Genomic DNA, 17,500 nt, shown 5'->3' on the forward strand with positions numbered 1-17,500 from the left:
TCTCTCTCTCTCTCTCTCTCTCTCTCTCTCTCTCTCTCTCTCTCTGTCTCTCTCTCTCTCATCCTCTCTCCTTGATAATACATAAGAAATTTGGCATCTGTTCTCTTCCATCTAGGTGAAAATGGTTAAATTGTCTGTTGCTTTCCTACAATTAAGGATTCTGCTAAATATCTCAATAATGCTTTTCAAATAACCTTTTAATTTATATGAAATTGTCTTGAATAGGTCTTTGTTGTGCATTCACCTTATATGATCAGCAGAGTAGAGATCGAACATGAAAAGTTCAGAGATTGATATAGCTCATCATTAGTGACACTATCTATGATTATGATCAGTTCTTGATGTGAAAGAGTGGAAAGACAATGAAATTCCTCATGGAAAACCTATTCTCATCCCTGTTTAGAAATTTGATGAGATAAAATATTGTAAATATGTCTATAATGTAAAGCATCCCCAGAAAGAAACAAGGATTATTAGGCATCATTATAAATGTGGTGTTATTAATCTGGGTTGTCCCTGCTGGACAAAAGAATTGATCACAATTATGGATCATCTAAAGAAATTGCTTATTAAAAAACTTTATAAAAGCCACAATGGAATTAATTGAGGATGCGAGAAAACACACCATAGAATTAGAAATACGAACAGCTAATAAAATACTTTAAGAAAAAAATACATAAACGTCAGAGAGCAGACAGTGTGGTGCTAGAGTTAAATTCAGTCTTTTTCAGTAAGCAATTCCATATGAGATATCTTTAAATGATAGATTTCTTGAATGTCATTCAGTTTTTACTAACTGCCTATAATTTGCAAATGCAAATTGCTTAAGTTTAAAATTTCTGTATTGGATGTTCATTAGAGTACTATGGCTGTAGCTACTAATCTCCCTCTTTGCTTCTGGGAAGGTCCAAACAAAACTGGAGTTTAAAGCATTTTAATCTATCATGAGCCATCCTCAGAAATCCCACTTGCCTTTTCTACATCAGTGCCTTTCTCTAGTGTTCTTTTGGTAGTCTTGCTCTCCTCCCTATAACTTAGGGTATGATATGAGAGGGGTACAGTGAACTACTGATACAGTGAATCTGTGGCAGACACAAGCAATTTCCAGATTGAGTTCCAGCAGAGACAGTCTCCCAATACTTTGTATTGTTTATTAGTTTTTATTTTGCTTCATATTTCCCACTCTCAGGAAATACCTCTTCCCTTGTCTATTGCTATTTCAAGTTTGGCTATTGAATCATTTCTTGACTCTTTCATGTGATAAATTCTTAGCTTAATATACAGGCAGTGATTCACTAATTTATCAGACAGCCAGATACAGACATAGTAAAAATCAGAAACAAATTTAATCTGAGATCATTTTAAAGATTACATAATTTTAAAAATTATTCTCCTATTGGCCACTCATCATTTCTTCATTCACGTGACTAGTTTATGAGTACTGCTGTTTTGGGGGCACTTAATATTGGATGACCAAAACCCTAGCCTCAATTTAAAAATGTAATCAGCAGGAAAATGGAAGATGTGAAAAACAGACTTGAATATAGTGACAACATTCAAATTACAAACAGTAAATTGTGTTCCTGGCTCACTGACTTGCTATATTAGGTATTATTATAAGTAAAAAACATGTATTCTTTGTTCTTAATAGTGGGAAATGAATGCATTTTCATTGGAAACATTTAGAAGACTGACCAATGAATCTCCTAGGCAAGAATAGTTTGCCTTGATGATTTTCTTACCACCAGAAGATTTTCATACAGCATGAAATTTTAAAAACTTAAGAATGTATTTTGCATAATTAATAACTCTTTTAAAAATAATTCTGATAGGATTAAACATTAATTAATCACATGCAGTAACATTCATTAGGTTCATCGTATTGCTTTTTTAAAGCAACTTGTTCAAATCTACAGCTCTTTGAGGAATGAACATTTTGATCTGAGGACTGGTAGCAAAACAGTACTAATTTTGTCTCTGGGACCCTTCAGGTTTTTGCACAAACCCACCCAGTCCTGCAATGATCATAAGGAGTTAGAAATCAAGAGAGGGTCACACTAGAATATAAAGGAAAAATGTAGCATGGATATGAGTCATTCCCAAATAAAAATTTAATATATTTTGAATGTTTGCTTAGAGCATGATTCATTAAACAAGGAAGAAACTTCCCTTCTTTCTGCATCTTTCTCTAACATCATGTTACGTCTTACAGATATGTTCATGAATTACTGCTAATACTATGGGTTAAAGCACTATATATAAAGTTTAAATAGAATTTTTATTGTTTGAACTGGCAATCAACTACGTTTTCAGTTTTTTTCCCCAACTATCTAGAGGCATCTATTACAACTACTTGGCTATAGTCCATTTCAGTTTTTCTGTATATTGGTATTTTTTTCTACATAGTTGTGATAATACTCTATGATCACACTTTGGAATTATGATTTTTCCAAATAACATTAATTTCCTAGTGGGCCTGCCACTTTTGAAATGTCTTCCCCTACTGCAGTGTAATATCATAAATATGTGATTTTCTCTTTTGATCAATTAAAGTAATTATGTTTCCAAATATCAAATTTCATTGTTAAGTATACCTTACTTGATAATGCTTTATACTAGATTCAATTTCCAATCATTTAATGCTGAACATCTGTTGGTCTACAGTTCTTCTGTTTTGTACTTCGTTCAAGATATTGGTATCAGAAATTTCTTGGAGTTTTAAAAATGAAATAATAAGCTTTTGTTCTTTTTTCTGTGCTAAATAGCATGAGGCATTTCAGTTCCTTAAAAGTTTGAGAAATTCTCCCATGATACTATCAAGATATGTGAAAAGTCAGAGGTTTTACCTTACTTACAAGCTAACAAGTTAGCTGCCACTGCTTTACAAGAGCTGACAGAAGACTTGAAACTCCTGGGTGAGAGACAGAGGACTATTACTCAGTACACATGGTTGTGTGAGCTTCATGTTTGTAGGTTTCCCTTGGCTCCAAGTCTCATGGGAGTAACGTGAACGTGGTCCAGGTAGATGCTCCATACACAGGGGGTTTTTATCACAGCTAATGAACCTGGAATGTAGAAAACCCCCAATTTTATAAGTGAGCTTCTAGCAAACTTGCCCAGCCTTTGCCCCAGAGGAAGGCATTACATTGTCTATGCAGTAAATTTTGAAAAGATAGTTCCAGATAAAAGCTGTCACAGAAGTGTATAAACATCATGGTGAATTGCCTCCCAAAAGATATTATCTGAGCTTGGTTCTTTTGTGAAGAAAAACATTTCAAAATTTATTCTATATCTTCTTTGGTTTTTACATAATTAATATTTTCTAGTTTTTGTGTCAGTATTTTAAATTTATTTTGTCTAGAAAAGGTCGTTTTAATGAGATTTTCAAATTTATCATTAAGTTGTATGAAATAGGAATAGTTCATCTTTTCTGCTTCTGTAGTTATAATTTTCTCATGTATTAGCCTCTTATTTTTCCTTTTCCTTGATTAGTCTTAATTTTTTACCTTCTAGTTGTTTTTTCCACAAACTCCAAATTTTCATTTATTTATAAAGATAAATTATTTTTGTTTTTAATTCATTAATTTCAGCTTTTTTCTTTATCATTCCATTTGATTGATTTTCATAATTCTATTTTCTATTTCTGTTTCTATTTTTTAGAAACTTGAGTTGAATACGTTTTTGTTTTTCACTCATAATATTCATGTATTCTCTGAGTACAATTTTAATATGTAGCATTCTCATTTAATATTTTTACTTGCACATCGACTTAGTCAAAAATTAGGGAATTTAACATCCTTGAGACTTTTTGAGGGGGAAAAAAGGACAATAGATAAATAAAATAATTATTTATAAGATTTTTTTATTTCCACAGGTTGGGAGCAGAGGGTAGTGGGTACTGTTTAAATTTATGTTAAGGAGTGATGCCAGCAAGATAGTGTAATAGGAAATTTCTACTGTCTTTCTCCAAAGAAACCAATTTTGACAGTCACTAATGGGCAAGAGTACCTTTGTAGAAGTCCAGAGTCCAGGGGAGCATTTCTTGCACAACATCGAGCAAAAAATTCTGAGATAGGGTGAATTGGACAGGGTAAAGGAAGAGTTTCATTTTGCCTACGTCACCTCTCCCCCAAGGTGGCATAGCTCAGTGCCGAAGGAGACCCCTTTGGCCTGCAACTTCTGAGATTGCTCTCACTTGGGGAAAGTGAGGGCATATTAGTGAGTGCTTAGCTTCCCCAATGTGCTTAACTTCTTGGCTGTAGGATGCAGCCAAGAGGCCCACTTCTTTCTCACCCCATCCAGAATACTGATGTGAGCAGCATGACTGAGGGGCAGGGAGAGACAGGTACACAATAGGCCGTGCTTGTAACACATCGCAGGGACGTGTATCCAACTATATAGATTCCATCATGGATCCTGCCCATTAGACCTGGGGATGCTTTACCAGTGGACACTTCCTACTGGTCCATGGGCATCCCTAATGCTCTGAGCACCTCACTCACAGACCCTTCCCCCATGGGCAGTAAATGTGAACTTTTGCAGATGGCTATTGAGCATGCACAGAAAGGCAGCCCAGCTCCGTGGGATTGAGAGAAAGCACACAAACTTGAGTATTTAGCATTGCCCTAGGAAAAGCAGATAGGAAGCTGTCAGCACTCCGCTGGCTTTGCAGACTTAAAAGAAGGCACACAATCTTAAGAATTCCATTACTCACTGCATACACAGGAAGTGGGCTCTGGGCTGAGCATGCAAACAGGAGACCCCAATCCATGCCTTTCACATGCACTCAAAGAAGGTAAAAGAATTCCACCCCAAGAGGAAATAAGAAGTGTGGAGCAGATATATCCATAGAAAAGGTCTGAGAAAGTCACGGCATCCTTCACTGGGCTAATAAATGAAGTTATCTCTCTCCCTAAGCAAGTCAGTAAAGACTAGAAGAGGTGACTGTTTTTTCAAATGTAAATAGAAAACAAAAGCCTTCAAGGAACATAAAAAATTAAGGAAACAAGACACTAGTAAAGGAACACAATAATTTTCCAGCAACCTACCCCAAAGAAATGGAGATTTACAATTTGCCTGATACAGAATTTAATACAGTTGTTTTGAGGAGGCTCAGTGAGCTACAAGAAAGCACCGAAGGACAGTCCAATGAAATCAGGCAAATAATACACAAATGAAACAAGAAGTTTAACAGAGAAATAGCAATTGTAAAAAAAAAAAAAGATAATCTGAAACTGAAGAATACAGTGAGTGAAATGAAAAAAAAAAAGCAACAAAGAGCATCAGTAGCAGACTTGATTAAGCAAAAGAAAGAATCTGTGAAGTAGAAGACTAGTTATTTGAAATTATTCAGTCAGAGAAGAACAAAGAAAAAGAATGACAGAGAATAAAGAAAGTTTATGTGAAATATGAGGTACCATCAAGAGAAACAATCTATGCATTATTGGAGTCTGGCAGGAAAGGGAGAAAGGGGCAGAAAGTTTATTAAAAGAAAGGATAAAGAGCAAGATCCAATTATATGCTGCCTACAAGAGATTCATTTCACATTTGAACACACACAGACTGAATGGGAAGAGAATTTAAAAAAATATATTCCATGCAAATGTAAACCAAAGAGAGAGCAGGTGTAGCTCTACTTGTATAAGACCAAGTAGACTTTAAGTAAAAACCTAACAAGAGTTTTACTTACCTGTAAACAGATCATTACATAATAATAAAGGGGGCAATTCATGAAAAGGATATAACAATTATAAATATATATATGCATCTAATATCAAAGCACCTAAATATATTGAGCAAATATACTAACAGACATAAAGGGAGAAATAGACAACAATACAGTGATAGTAGGGGACTTTAATACCTCACTTTCAACAATGGATAAATTATTTAGACAGAAAATCAATAATGAAACATTAGACTTGAACTACACTTTAGGCCAAAACAGACGTGTATAGAACATTACATCAAACAGCAACAGATGACACAGTCTTCTAAAGCAAACACAGCACATGCTCTGGAGTAGATCATAAATTAGGTCATAAAACAAGTCATAACAAATTTTAAAAGGCTGAAATTATACCAAGTATCTTTTCCAAACACAGTTGTATGAAGCTGGAAATTAACAACAAGAGGAAACTAGAAAATTCACAAATATGTAGAACTTATACTCCAAACCAAAGTCAAAGAATAAATCAAATGGGAAATAAAAAATATCTTGAAACAAAAATGGAAACATAATATACCAAATTTATGGGATGCAGCAAAAGCAGTTTTAAGAGGGAAGTTTATAGTAATAAATGTCTACAAGGTAAAAGAAAGATCTTTCAACCAGCCTAACTTCATACTTCAAGGAACCAGAAAAAGAACAAACTGAACCCAAAATTAGGAGAAGGAAGAAAATAACAGACATAATAGCAGAAGTAAATGAAAAAGAGGCTGGAAAACAATAGAAAACACCAATGACACTAAAAACTTTTTTTGAAAAGATAAACAAGAGTTTAGTTAGACTAATAAAAAATAAATAAAAAATAAAAGGAACCATTACAACTGATACCACAGAAATACAAAGAATTATAAGAGATTACTATGAAATATTATGTGTCAACAAATTGGATAACCTTGAAGAAAGAATACATTTCTAGAAATATATAACCTACCAAGACTGAATTGTGAAGAAATAGGAAATCTGAACAGATGGATTACTAGTAAGGAGATTGAATTAATAATCAAAACCTCCCCAACAAAGAAAACCCCAGGACCTTTACTGGTGAGTCCAACCAAACATTTAAGAATTAATACCAATGCTTCTCAAACTTTTCCAAAAAATATTGAAGAAGAGGGAACACTTCCAAACCCATTTCATGAAGCCAGCATTACGCTGATACCAAAGCCAGACAAGGACACTACAAGAAAAAAGCCTACAGGCCAATATCCTTAGTAAACACATGTGCAAAAATCCTCAACAAAATGCTAGCAAACCCAATTTAACAGCACATTAAAAGGACCAAACACATAACCAAGTCATATTTATCCCTGGGATGCAAGGCTAGTTCAACATACACAAATCAATAAATGAATAAAGGCAATACAACACATTAACAGAATGAAGGGTAAATATTATATAATAATCTCAACAGATGTAGAAAAAGCATTTGACAAAATTCAACATCCATTCATAATTTTAAAAAACCAGTTAGGTGTAGAAGGAATGTACCTCAACGTAGTAAAGGCTGACAAGCCCACAGCTAACATCATTCTTCATCATCAAAAGCTTTCAGCTTTTCCTCTAAGGTCAAGAAGAAGGCAAGGATGTTCACATCACTTGTGTTCAACACAGTACTGAAAGTCCTAGCCAGAGTAATTAGGAAGGGAAAAGAAAAATCATCCAACAGGAAAGGAAGAAATAAAATAGTCTCTGATAGCCACATAGAAAAGAATGAAACTGGACTCCTATTTTACACCACTTAAAAAAATTAACTTGAAATGAATTAAAGTCCTAAATATGAGACTTGAAGCTATAAAACTCCTAGAAAATAAACATAGGAAAAAAATCTCCTTGACACTGGTCTTGGGAACAGTTTTTTTGCATATAATACCATAAGCGTATGAAACAAATGCACAAGTTAAAAAGTAGAACTGCATCAAACTAAAAAGCTTCTGCACAGCAAAAGAAATAATCAATACATTGAAAAGGCAGCCTACCAAATGGGAGAAAATATTTGCAAACCATATATCTGATAAGGGGTTAATAGCCAACATGTAAGTAACTCATACAACTCAGTAGCAAAATAACAGAAATAATCCAGTTAACAATGGGTGGAGGCTGAGGCAAGATTAAAGGGACCAGTGTCTGTTAAAGTGTCTGTTAATGGATGAATGGATAAAGAAAATGTGAGAAGTAAATGAGAAAGAAGGAAATCCTGCCATTTGCAACAAGGTGGATAAGCTTAGAGGACACTCTGCTAAGTGAAATAAGCCAGACAGAGAAAGATAAATACTGTATGATCTTACTATTTGTGGGATATTAAAAAATAGAAAAGTTGAACTCATAGGAACAGAGTACAGTAGAATGATGGTTAGCAGAGGTAAGGGGGTGGGTGAAATGGGGGAGATGCTGGTCAAAGGATACAAGCCTTCAGTTATAAGATCAATAAGTTCTGAGGATCTAACGTGTAGAATGGTGACTATAATTAACTACTGTATACTTGGAATTTATTGAGACAGTGTATCTTAAGAATTCTTATCATACACACACACACAAATATAGCTACGAGGTGATTGATGTGTTAGTTAACCTGATTGTAGTAATCGTTTCACAATCTACGTATATCCAATCATAACATTGTACATCTTAAGTGTATATAATTTTATCAATTATACTTCAGTAAAGCAAGAGAAAACTAAATTTCTGTTAAATAGTTTTTGTTTAATTTGTACGGGGTTATCAAATATGATCAATGCAGCTTTCGCTCCATAGATAATGTGTGAGCAAATAAATTAATGAAATGTTCAGTTCAACCTAATTATACTTTTCATGACATAAAAGTTCCTATATTTCAGTCTACTTGAATGTTGCAGTCTATTGGTAGTATGTTGAAATTTTCTACATGAATTAATTTGTGGGTTTTACTTTATATATTTGTATATATAGCAGGTCAAAGGATACAAGCCTTCAGTTATAAGATCAATAAGTTCTGAGGATCTAATGTATAGAATAGCTGTTAAATGATCAGTTTGGTCATAATATTTTTTTTATATAATCATAATTCTCTCCTGTGTATTGTTCTAAAGTTAATATTATCAATCCCTGCTCTTCTTTTTTTTTTAGATGTTGGGAGTAGGAGTTTATTAATTTATTTATTTTTGCTGTGTTGGGTCTTCATTTCTGTTCGAGGGCTTTCTCTAGTTGTGGCAAGCGGGGGCCACTCTTCATTGCAGTGCGCAGGCCTCTCACTATCACGGCCTCTCTTGTTTCAGAGCACAGGCTGCAGACGCACAGGCTCAGTAGTTGTGGCTCATGGGCCTAGTTGCTCCGCGGCATGTGGGATCTTCCCAGACCAGGGCTCGAACCCGTGTCCCCTGCATCAACAGGCAGATTCTCAACCACTGCGCCACCAGGGAAGCCCTTCTTGTTAGACTAATCTAATTTTGCGTTTTATTATCAACGATTGTGGCTTATTTTTTAGATGTGCATTTGTAACCTTTATAGAGCAATATTTAGGATGATTTTGCTTTTTCAATCTATTCAGATTTAGTAATTTAATTAATTTATATGATAGATTTATTGATTCTTGCTTCTATCATCTTGCTTAATGCTTTCCATGTTGACACTACCTTTCTACTTTTGTCATTATTACTTTTTTGGTATATTGATGGTTGTCGTTTGATTTTATTGCTTTTAATAATATAATGTGGAGACATTCTACTTTTAATTATATTACTGTTTCAAATTTCCATCTAAATGTGTTCTTATATGACTAATGCAGGTAAACAATGAGAGATAAAGCTAAGAATGTAGGTCTGGGATATATCACAAAGACCCAGTTGAAAAGTTTACACTTAATTTGTAAAGCAGTGAGAGACGTGAAGAATTTTCATGGAGTGCAGTGTGCTGAGAGATAGGCTGTAGCAAGACCAATTTGACAGCATTTTGTAGGATGACATGACATGAAATGAAATGAAAGCACAAGTTGCAGATATTAGTTACCAAAAAAGTGCGTTTGTCATCAGAGGGAAGTGATGAGACACTGATAGAACTGGAAGACTGATGTCAAAATGGTTGTGATATGCAAATAAAAGAACCAGAATTTATAGGAGGTGGTACGATATTGGTTGACTTGAAAAAAATATGGTAACATTTATGGTAAAAAGAACTTTTGATGATTGGCTTACTGAGAAGATGATCTGTTTTGGACAAGTAGAGGAAACTGGGGAAGGAGTTGAAATGGAGAAGTGGAAACTGGGGAAGGAGTTGAAATGGAGAAGATTGGTGAGTCAGCTCCCGTGTTGATGGTTAAAGACATGGGAGCTTATGAAAACTTTGAAGAGAAGTGTTAGAGAGTATCTGAAGATAGAACCTGGGTGAGCAGGTTGTTTCCTTCTTTCTCATTGCTGTCTGCAGCTCTGCAGGCCAACTAGAGCCCACTCCTCAGAAGTTTGTATCCCATGCTCACAGAGCCTGTCTTCCAGCCCAAAGACACTAGCCTCAGTCAAGAGGTCTGAATTTCATCTCCACAGGGATCAACAGTGCCAAACATTGCCAGAGTGTTGAGTCACACGTTCTTAATTTGGCCATTAAGAGAGCATCAGTGGTAGAAAGAGTGGTATCAGTAGATTGATAAGGCCAGAAGATTAAATATAAAGGTGAAAATAGCCAGAATACTGAAAGAAATTAGAGAAGTCAGCTTTAGAATACTCTTTCAAGAGCTTTGGTAATAAAGGAACTTATGTATTTCTATTTATTTGTTGGCAAATTTCAGATCCCAGGTAAGTTTTCCAGCAAAGGGGAAAGAGACAAGATTGAGGGAGAGATTGTATTATATGTCATATAATGCATTTTTGCTTAAATATTTGGTTCCCATTCCACTTTGTGACGCATTTGAGGAAGAGAATGATGCCTCACTCATGTGAGTACTTCCAGAGTCCATCACAATGTCTAGGACAGTATAAGAATTCAGTATTTGCTGAATTGAAGTCCAAATGAAGTGATGTGACTCCTAAAAGAATCAGTGAAAGAGTGAGATTTGTATTTCAGTTTACTTTGGCAGGAACAGAGAATATTGCTATTCATTCATTCATTCATCCATCCATTTATTTATTCATTTTGAAGTCATGTCTTGAGGGTCAGAATCTGGGTGAGATTCTGAACATGGTAAGTATAGAGTAACACCTGCTCTCATTTAGCTTCACTGAGCAGTGATGAAGAAACAGGTACAAGTAAGTTAAAATAAGGTGCAACAACTGCTTTTCTTGAATTAAGCACAGAATTCTCTGGAAGCCACGAAGAAGACCTTGAAGGAAATCTGAGAAAGCTTGCTATGAGAATAGCAGAACTAAGTCTTGGAGGGTAGGAGCAAGTTAGCCAAGGAAAGAATACTTGAAGTAGTGAAAACAATAGGAGGAAAGGCATATCGGTGTCAAAAATGAGCAGACATTTAGGGAATTTGAGGTAATGTATTATGTTTGGTAAATAATTGATCAAAGGGTAACAAAGCTACCATAGCACCTGAGGAAAATCTCACTAAAATTAGCAGAGATTTCCACTGGTCTGTTGTGGCACATCATTATGGGGCTAATGGGCCACGGGTGGACTGAGACATTGATTCCCATCAGCAGTTAGAGTTGGGAAGGGCCTGAGGTGGCTGAGACTGGGCTCTGAAGACTGTCATCAAAGAGCCTTGTCCCTTTACCCCAGTGTGGTGAGGTGAATATTGCTTCTTCTTTGTATTCCATGACATATATCAATGGTTGGCAATCATTGATCACATGTAATCAGTTGGAGAGGAATGAAGGATTTGGATACAGTGGTACCAACTAAGAATTCATTGGTGAAGTGATATGGTTCTAGCAAGACAAAAAGGTGAATTTCAGATTTTTTTTTAGGTTAATATAGACAGAACTTGATGGTTATTTGGCCAGATAGTGAGAAAAATTATCCAAATATATATCAAGTTTTTGAACAACAGAATGGTTAGTGGTACCAACATCGTTAAAAAAAAATATAGAGTATGGACTGAAGAATAGGTTTGAAACTGGATTCAATCAAGTTTGAGATACATTTGGAGGAGCTACTTGGAGTCCAGTGCCCAAGTGCATGTAAGAATGTGGAACCGAAGGAACAAGAGTTTCATTGGTGATATTATTGTGAAAACTATAAGCATATATATCATCAGAAACTTCAGGAAATCTTTAATAATACAGGGAAGATTGAGAAGAAAATGAATCTTGAATCTTGGGTTGGGTGATTTCAGATATGGAAAAGGTAGCAAGAATAGAGGAAGCAAAAGGCTCAGAGACTGTAGTCAGAAAAGAAAGTATCAGAGTTTAAAACTCCAGCCATGGTACCATTCTACATGATGCAAAGTCAGAAGGGTGTCCATGGGTACGCATTGTTAATGGGTCATGGAATTGAAGTTAACTAGATTTGAGTAAGTCCATAAACTCTTAAGATTAAAACGTTGGATAGGTCATCCAGATAGATATCAATGTAAAACAGAATGATGGGAGAACAAGGGATAGACAGAAGAGGAGGTTGAGTCCCATGGGCCGGAGTCTTCTCTTAGTGTGGGAAAATGACCAGCAAATCATTAAATGACAGTGAAATAGGGTTAGAGAAGGTAGAGGATTATATTCTTTACTCAATATAAAATTGAAAACAAGGAGTATTTTCACATAAGCATGGAGGAATAATGGTGTGGAAGTAATAATGGAGAGCTAGAATTATTCTAACTGCAACTAGACCCTCTAGTATGTGGGGCCTTGAGAAAGTAACATTCTTTCATTCAGACTCAGATTTAGTTAATGTGAACACTTGTTTCCAGAATTGTGTAATGAGAATGAAATGTGATAGGAAATTGTGTGACAATGAATAGTACTTCCAAAGTTCACATTGGAAACGTTTAGACTGGAATAACGTTTAGTTCAGTAGTTGGTAAATATTGAGTTCCTACTACATAAAATACACTATTCTAGAGTCTGAGGATTATTCAAATAAAGCACAGATCTTAACTCTGAGAAGCATACCAGTCTCATAAAGGAGAGAGAATCACAGCAGCATTTTAATAGGTTTTTTGTTAACCAGAGGCAGAATCAAAGGAAGAGAGTCTTAATATACAACTTTTAAATATTGGCAACTTTCCTCTACTTATCAAAAAATGTTTTCGAAAACAGAAAGTGAATTACTGAGAACACCAAGACTTTATATCTTTTTGCTTCACCTATACCATTAATAAAGGCATCAACAAAATTACATTGTATTTTATGTTATTATAAATACATACTTATATATCAGAATCTGTAATCAAAAATTTTAAAAAGATATCACTTATAAAATAGCTAAGCAGTGCTGAATAACATAGCACGTTATTACTTTTATTTTGGTTATACATATAATTAAAAGAACCTCCAATTGTCCTGTCCATCTTCTTTTAAATTTTATGGATTTTAGTTGAGTTGTTACCTTCAGGAAGTTCACCTCATCCTGCTTTCAGAAAAAATAAATGAATTTAATGTTGCATAAATATAATGTTGCATATATACAGTATTATAATGGTCATAAGCATAGATCTTATCCTAAAGTGCTCCAGCACAGCCAGGAAACTGTTTTCATTTACTAAGAGTAGATTGCTTTGGGTGGTATAGTCACTGCTTGCAGATGACATATTTCTATACATAGAAAATCTTAAAAATGCCACCAGAAAACTACTAGAACTAACCAATGAATTTGGTAAGGTTGCAGGATACAAAATTAATGCACAGAAATCTCTTGCATTCCTATACACTTACAATAAAAGATCAGAAAGAGAAATTAAAGAAGCAATCTCATTTAACATTGCAGCAAAAACAATAAAATACCTAGGAATAAACCTACCTAAGGAGGCTAAAGACCTGTACTCAGAAAACTATAAAACACTGATGAAAGAAATCAAAGATGGCATAAACAGAGGGAGAGGTATACCAGGCTCCTGATTGGAAGAATCAATATTGTGAAAATGACTATACTACCCAGAAAAGGTTTTATTTTTCAAATTTCCTCCTTGCAGTTGGGGAACTTAAACTTAGAGACATTAAACCAAACTTTCCCATAGTCCCTCAGCTTTTAAGTTGCACATCTGGGATTAAAATAGGTGCCCTTTCTGGTACCCCTCCCCAAGTATATTGAAAGCCCTCAGTAAATAGTAAAGCAGTTAGGATATCATTACTGCTTGTCACCAGTCCTGGTGGCCTTACAGTGGTCATTGTTCTTTGGGTACTAGGATCAGTCAAGGGAAATGAAAGCACAATTGGGTTTACAGTAACTTGATAATTAAGTGTCCTTCTGAAGTTAAAAGTAGACGGAATACTAACAATGTATCAAGGCTTTCTAAAATGTCCATTAGTAAATGAGGCTTATGGTCACCAGGAACTCTTTACTCAGACATACAGAACAAGAGTCTCTCCCAATTTCAGCTCATTCTTTTTGCAAGACCATACCCACCATCTGTGTGATGGGAGACAGGCAGGTTGTGTATATTGGGGAGGGGATATTATGAGGAGTGATGAGGTAAGTAAACGTAGTACCATAGTTGGCACTTCTAACGTTTGTATGCTTGGCTTTTGACATCTTGGCACGTGGTGGCATTTACCTTTAATACCAGGAGTTAGGAAAAAAACTGCACAGTCAGAGGGCACAGTCCCCGCAGACTGCCCTCTCCTCATACATCAGCCACAAGTTTGAGGGTCCTCAGGACCACTCTTACTTCAAACCAGCTGACTACAAATTCAGGGGATCCCCACAACCACCAACAGGTTCAGTGATTTGCTAGAAAGCTCACGGAATTCAGGAAAGCTCTTGTCTTAGTTCCTCCGTGCTGCTATAACAAAATGCCACAGACTGAGTAGCTTTATAAAGAACAGAAATTTATTTCTCACAGTTCTGGAGGCTGGAAGTCCAAGATCAAGGTGACACCTCTCTTCCGAGTCCCAGACTTCTCGTTTTTAACTTCACCTGGTAGGAGGGGACTCGGGGTCTCCCTAGAGCCTCCTTTTAGAAGGCACTAATCCCATTCCTGAGGATCTCACCCTCATGACTTAAGCTCCTCCCAAACGCCCCACATGGCCCACCAAGCAAATAGTTTTCTCCACCTGATCAAGCTAACACTTTGAATTCAAAACCTTTCCTTAGTGCAATCATATGAATAGATTTGGCCCAGTCCAACCTTATTTTCTTCCATTCTGATCAAGCACCTTTAGAATACATTCACATATATATAATTCATATATATAATATACATATATATGAATGTATATTATATATACGTATTCCCCAGACTTTTGTTTATACAAATTGGTAAAAATCTTACAATTCTTCTGATGTATATGGTGCATACTCACAAGGTCACAGGTCACACTTTGTTTCTGACCCCTGAGTCATCCCAGAACTTGCATCTGGTTGTAAGTCTAGAAGCAATGAGGTATGTTGGGGGTGGGACTTAGGAGGTCAGCGTTCCTGTGAAAGGCGTGGATATTCAGAGAGGTCACTGGGTTCTTCATACGAGAGGAGAGTAACCTTCTTCTGTTGACAGGGGAGGCTGCTAGTGAAGATAAATGGATGTGGAGCAGTAGGGAGTAATGACAAGCTGTGTCTGCCCATCGCTGTGTGTTCCCATCACTGTGTCTGGCTGCAATAGCCTTCTAAAAGTTACAGCCAGGGCTTCACCTCCACCTTCCCAATCTGTCACCCATTCTTCTTTTGGTCACTTCTAACATGAAGTTATGCAGGGAGAGGGGTTCTGGGGAACAGTTTCCAATTTAACAAAGTTGAAAATAACATAGTACAGCAGAAGTTTCAAATATTCAGCTCTGAGCAATTTTTCTCCTTCATAGATGAAGTAGATTAACTTTTCCTCTTGAGAATTTGTAAAAAGAAAAAAATAATCTCAAAACTCCAAAGTGAAGCTAAGCAAGGAAACTCAGGGAGAGGTTTTCTACTGATGAAGCAACGTATGGATCAGTAGACTTTAATCTCCACTGTTATGTTTCTGTTTTATTTTTAAAGCAGAATTAGAACATTGCCATTAAAAAATAAAATCTTCAACAGTGTTTCAGTCACTACGCAGGTGAGAAAATACTTTCTCAGATTGCTAACACACATGCTGTGGTCAGTGTGTTTATCTACATCTGGACTACCAACAGAAGAGGTGGTCTAGGATTGGCTGTCACCATATATGACAACTAGGTTGAAATTAAGAGAAATTAAGTGAGTGAAAGTAGTTGCCATTTAGGATTAAATAGCCCGCCAAAAATGTATGTCTACTCTTTCGCTTTGTCTAAAGCAACTCTTTGGATTGAAAATGAAGATAATTTCCTATTAGATATGGTGATATGTAATTCTAAACATTTTGAATGACAAACCAAGTTTTATTGTGTACACATGAACGTGAGAGTACTAAGCAGTTGGAAACAGACCTTACCAACTACAACGGATGTATTTAACTTGAACTTAGTATAGTGCTTGGCATATATTAGGCAATCAATAAATTCTTATTAGAGGCCTGACTGAATAGATGAAAGATGGAATCATTGCGGAAGGTCAAATATGAACGCTATAGGGCTTCCCTGGTGGCGCAGTGGTTGAGGTCCGCCTGCAAATGCAGGGGACGCAGGTTCGTGCCCCGGTCCGGGAAGATCCCACATGCCGCGGAGCGGCTGGGCCGGTGAGCCGTGGCCGCTGAGCCTGCGCGTCAGTAGCCTGTGGTCCGCAACGGGAGAGAGCGCAACAGTGAGAGGCCCGCATACTGCAAAAAAAAAAAAAAAGGATGAACGATATAAACCTGGATTTTGTTGTTGTTATTGTTATTATTTTTGTTGTTTTCTAGTGGTAATGGCTTTATTATTTTAGACTCTACTTACTTTCTCTGTCCAGGGGTAGTTATTCTGGTGAACCATCAGGGCAGGAAAATAAAGTTGGGAACTACTGATCCATAGATATCTTAAGATGATAATTTCTGTAATTTCTTCCTTAAAATTCACAATATAAAGCCCTCTCACTTCTCTCTCTTCTTCCTGAGGGTATTTAAGATTTCCTTAAACTAAGTGGTTACCAACTTAGAGCTTATCCTTGTACTAAATGTATCGTAATTTCTCTTTGTTGGAAAAATTTATAATGAGTCTTTCCTGTATTTGTTTACTGTGATCTCCCTTTGTGACAACTTTCCACTTTTGGCTTTATTATTATTTTCAAAAGTTGTTTTTTTTTTAATTTCTAAAGGAGGTGATTTATTTCCCCACAGACTGTGGTTTAATACTATAGCTAATCTAAACCAGATAGTAGAAGAGATAACGTATTCTGGAGTATAATACTTGGGGATGCTTTTTTTTAATGTTTGCAAAGATTCGAAGATTGCTTGAATTGTACTCACAATGTACTCTTATCCCTTTCACCCTTATCTCTTTTCTCCATTCCCTCATTTGTCATGGAAGGTTCTTTACTTATTTGTTCTTTTAAGCAAGACTTTTCCTGTCACACTCCTTACTCTGGAAGAGATTGGGGTTTTCTCTGCTCGTTCATCCTTGCAAATTTCCTTTTGTATTTCCCACTCTCCCCTTCCCTGCAGTAATTGTGATGGAGGATGAGCACATCACTTTTTCTCAGCCCCCTCTCAGATGATTTCTTCAAGCTGCAGTGCACCTTTCTAGCAAGGAGGGGGCTAGGGAGTCACACATCCTGCATATTTAGCCCAGGAGATTTGGTGGGTATCTTTATAAGGTTGCTGTTGTCTTACTTCAGGGAGTAAAGACT

General features: G+C 36.1%; 1 protein-coding gene across 1 annotated transcript in view; it reads left to right on the forward strand.

Moving 5' to 3' along the window:
- Window positions 1-17,500, forward strand: part of CCDC178 (coiled-coil domain containing 178) — a 370,122-nt gene that overhangs the window by 138,718 nt on the left and 213,904 nt on the right. The window lies entirely within an intron of this gene.

The sequence above is a fragment of the Monodon monoceros genome, unplaced genomic scaffold (genome assembly GCF_005190385.1).
Source record: "Monodon monoceros isolate NGI ecotype Baffin Bay Population unplaced genomic scaffold, NGI_Narwhal_1 Super_Scaffold_1, whole genome shotgun sequence".
In the NCBI taxonomy this organism is placed as follows: Eukaryota; Metazoa; Chordata; class Mammalia; order Artiodactyla; family Monodontidae; genus Monodon; species Monodon monoceros.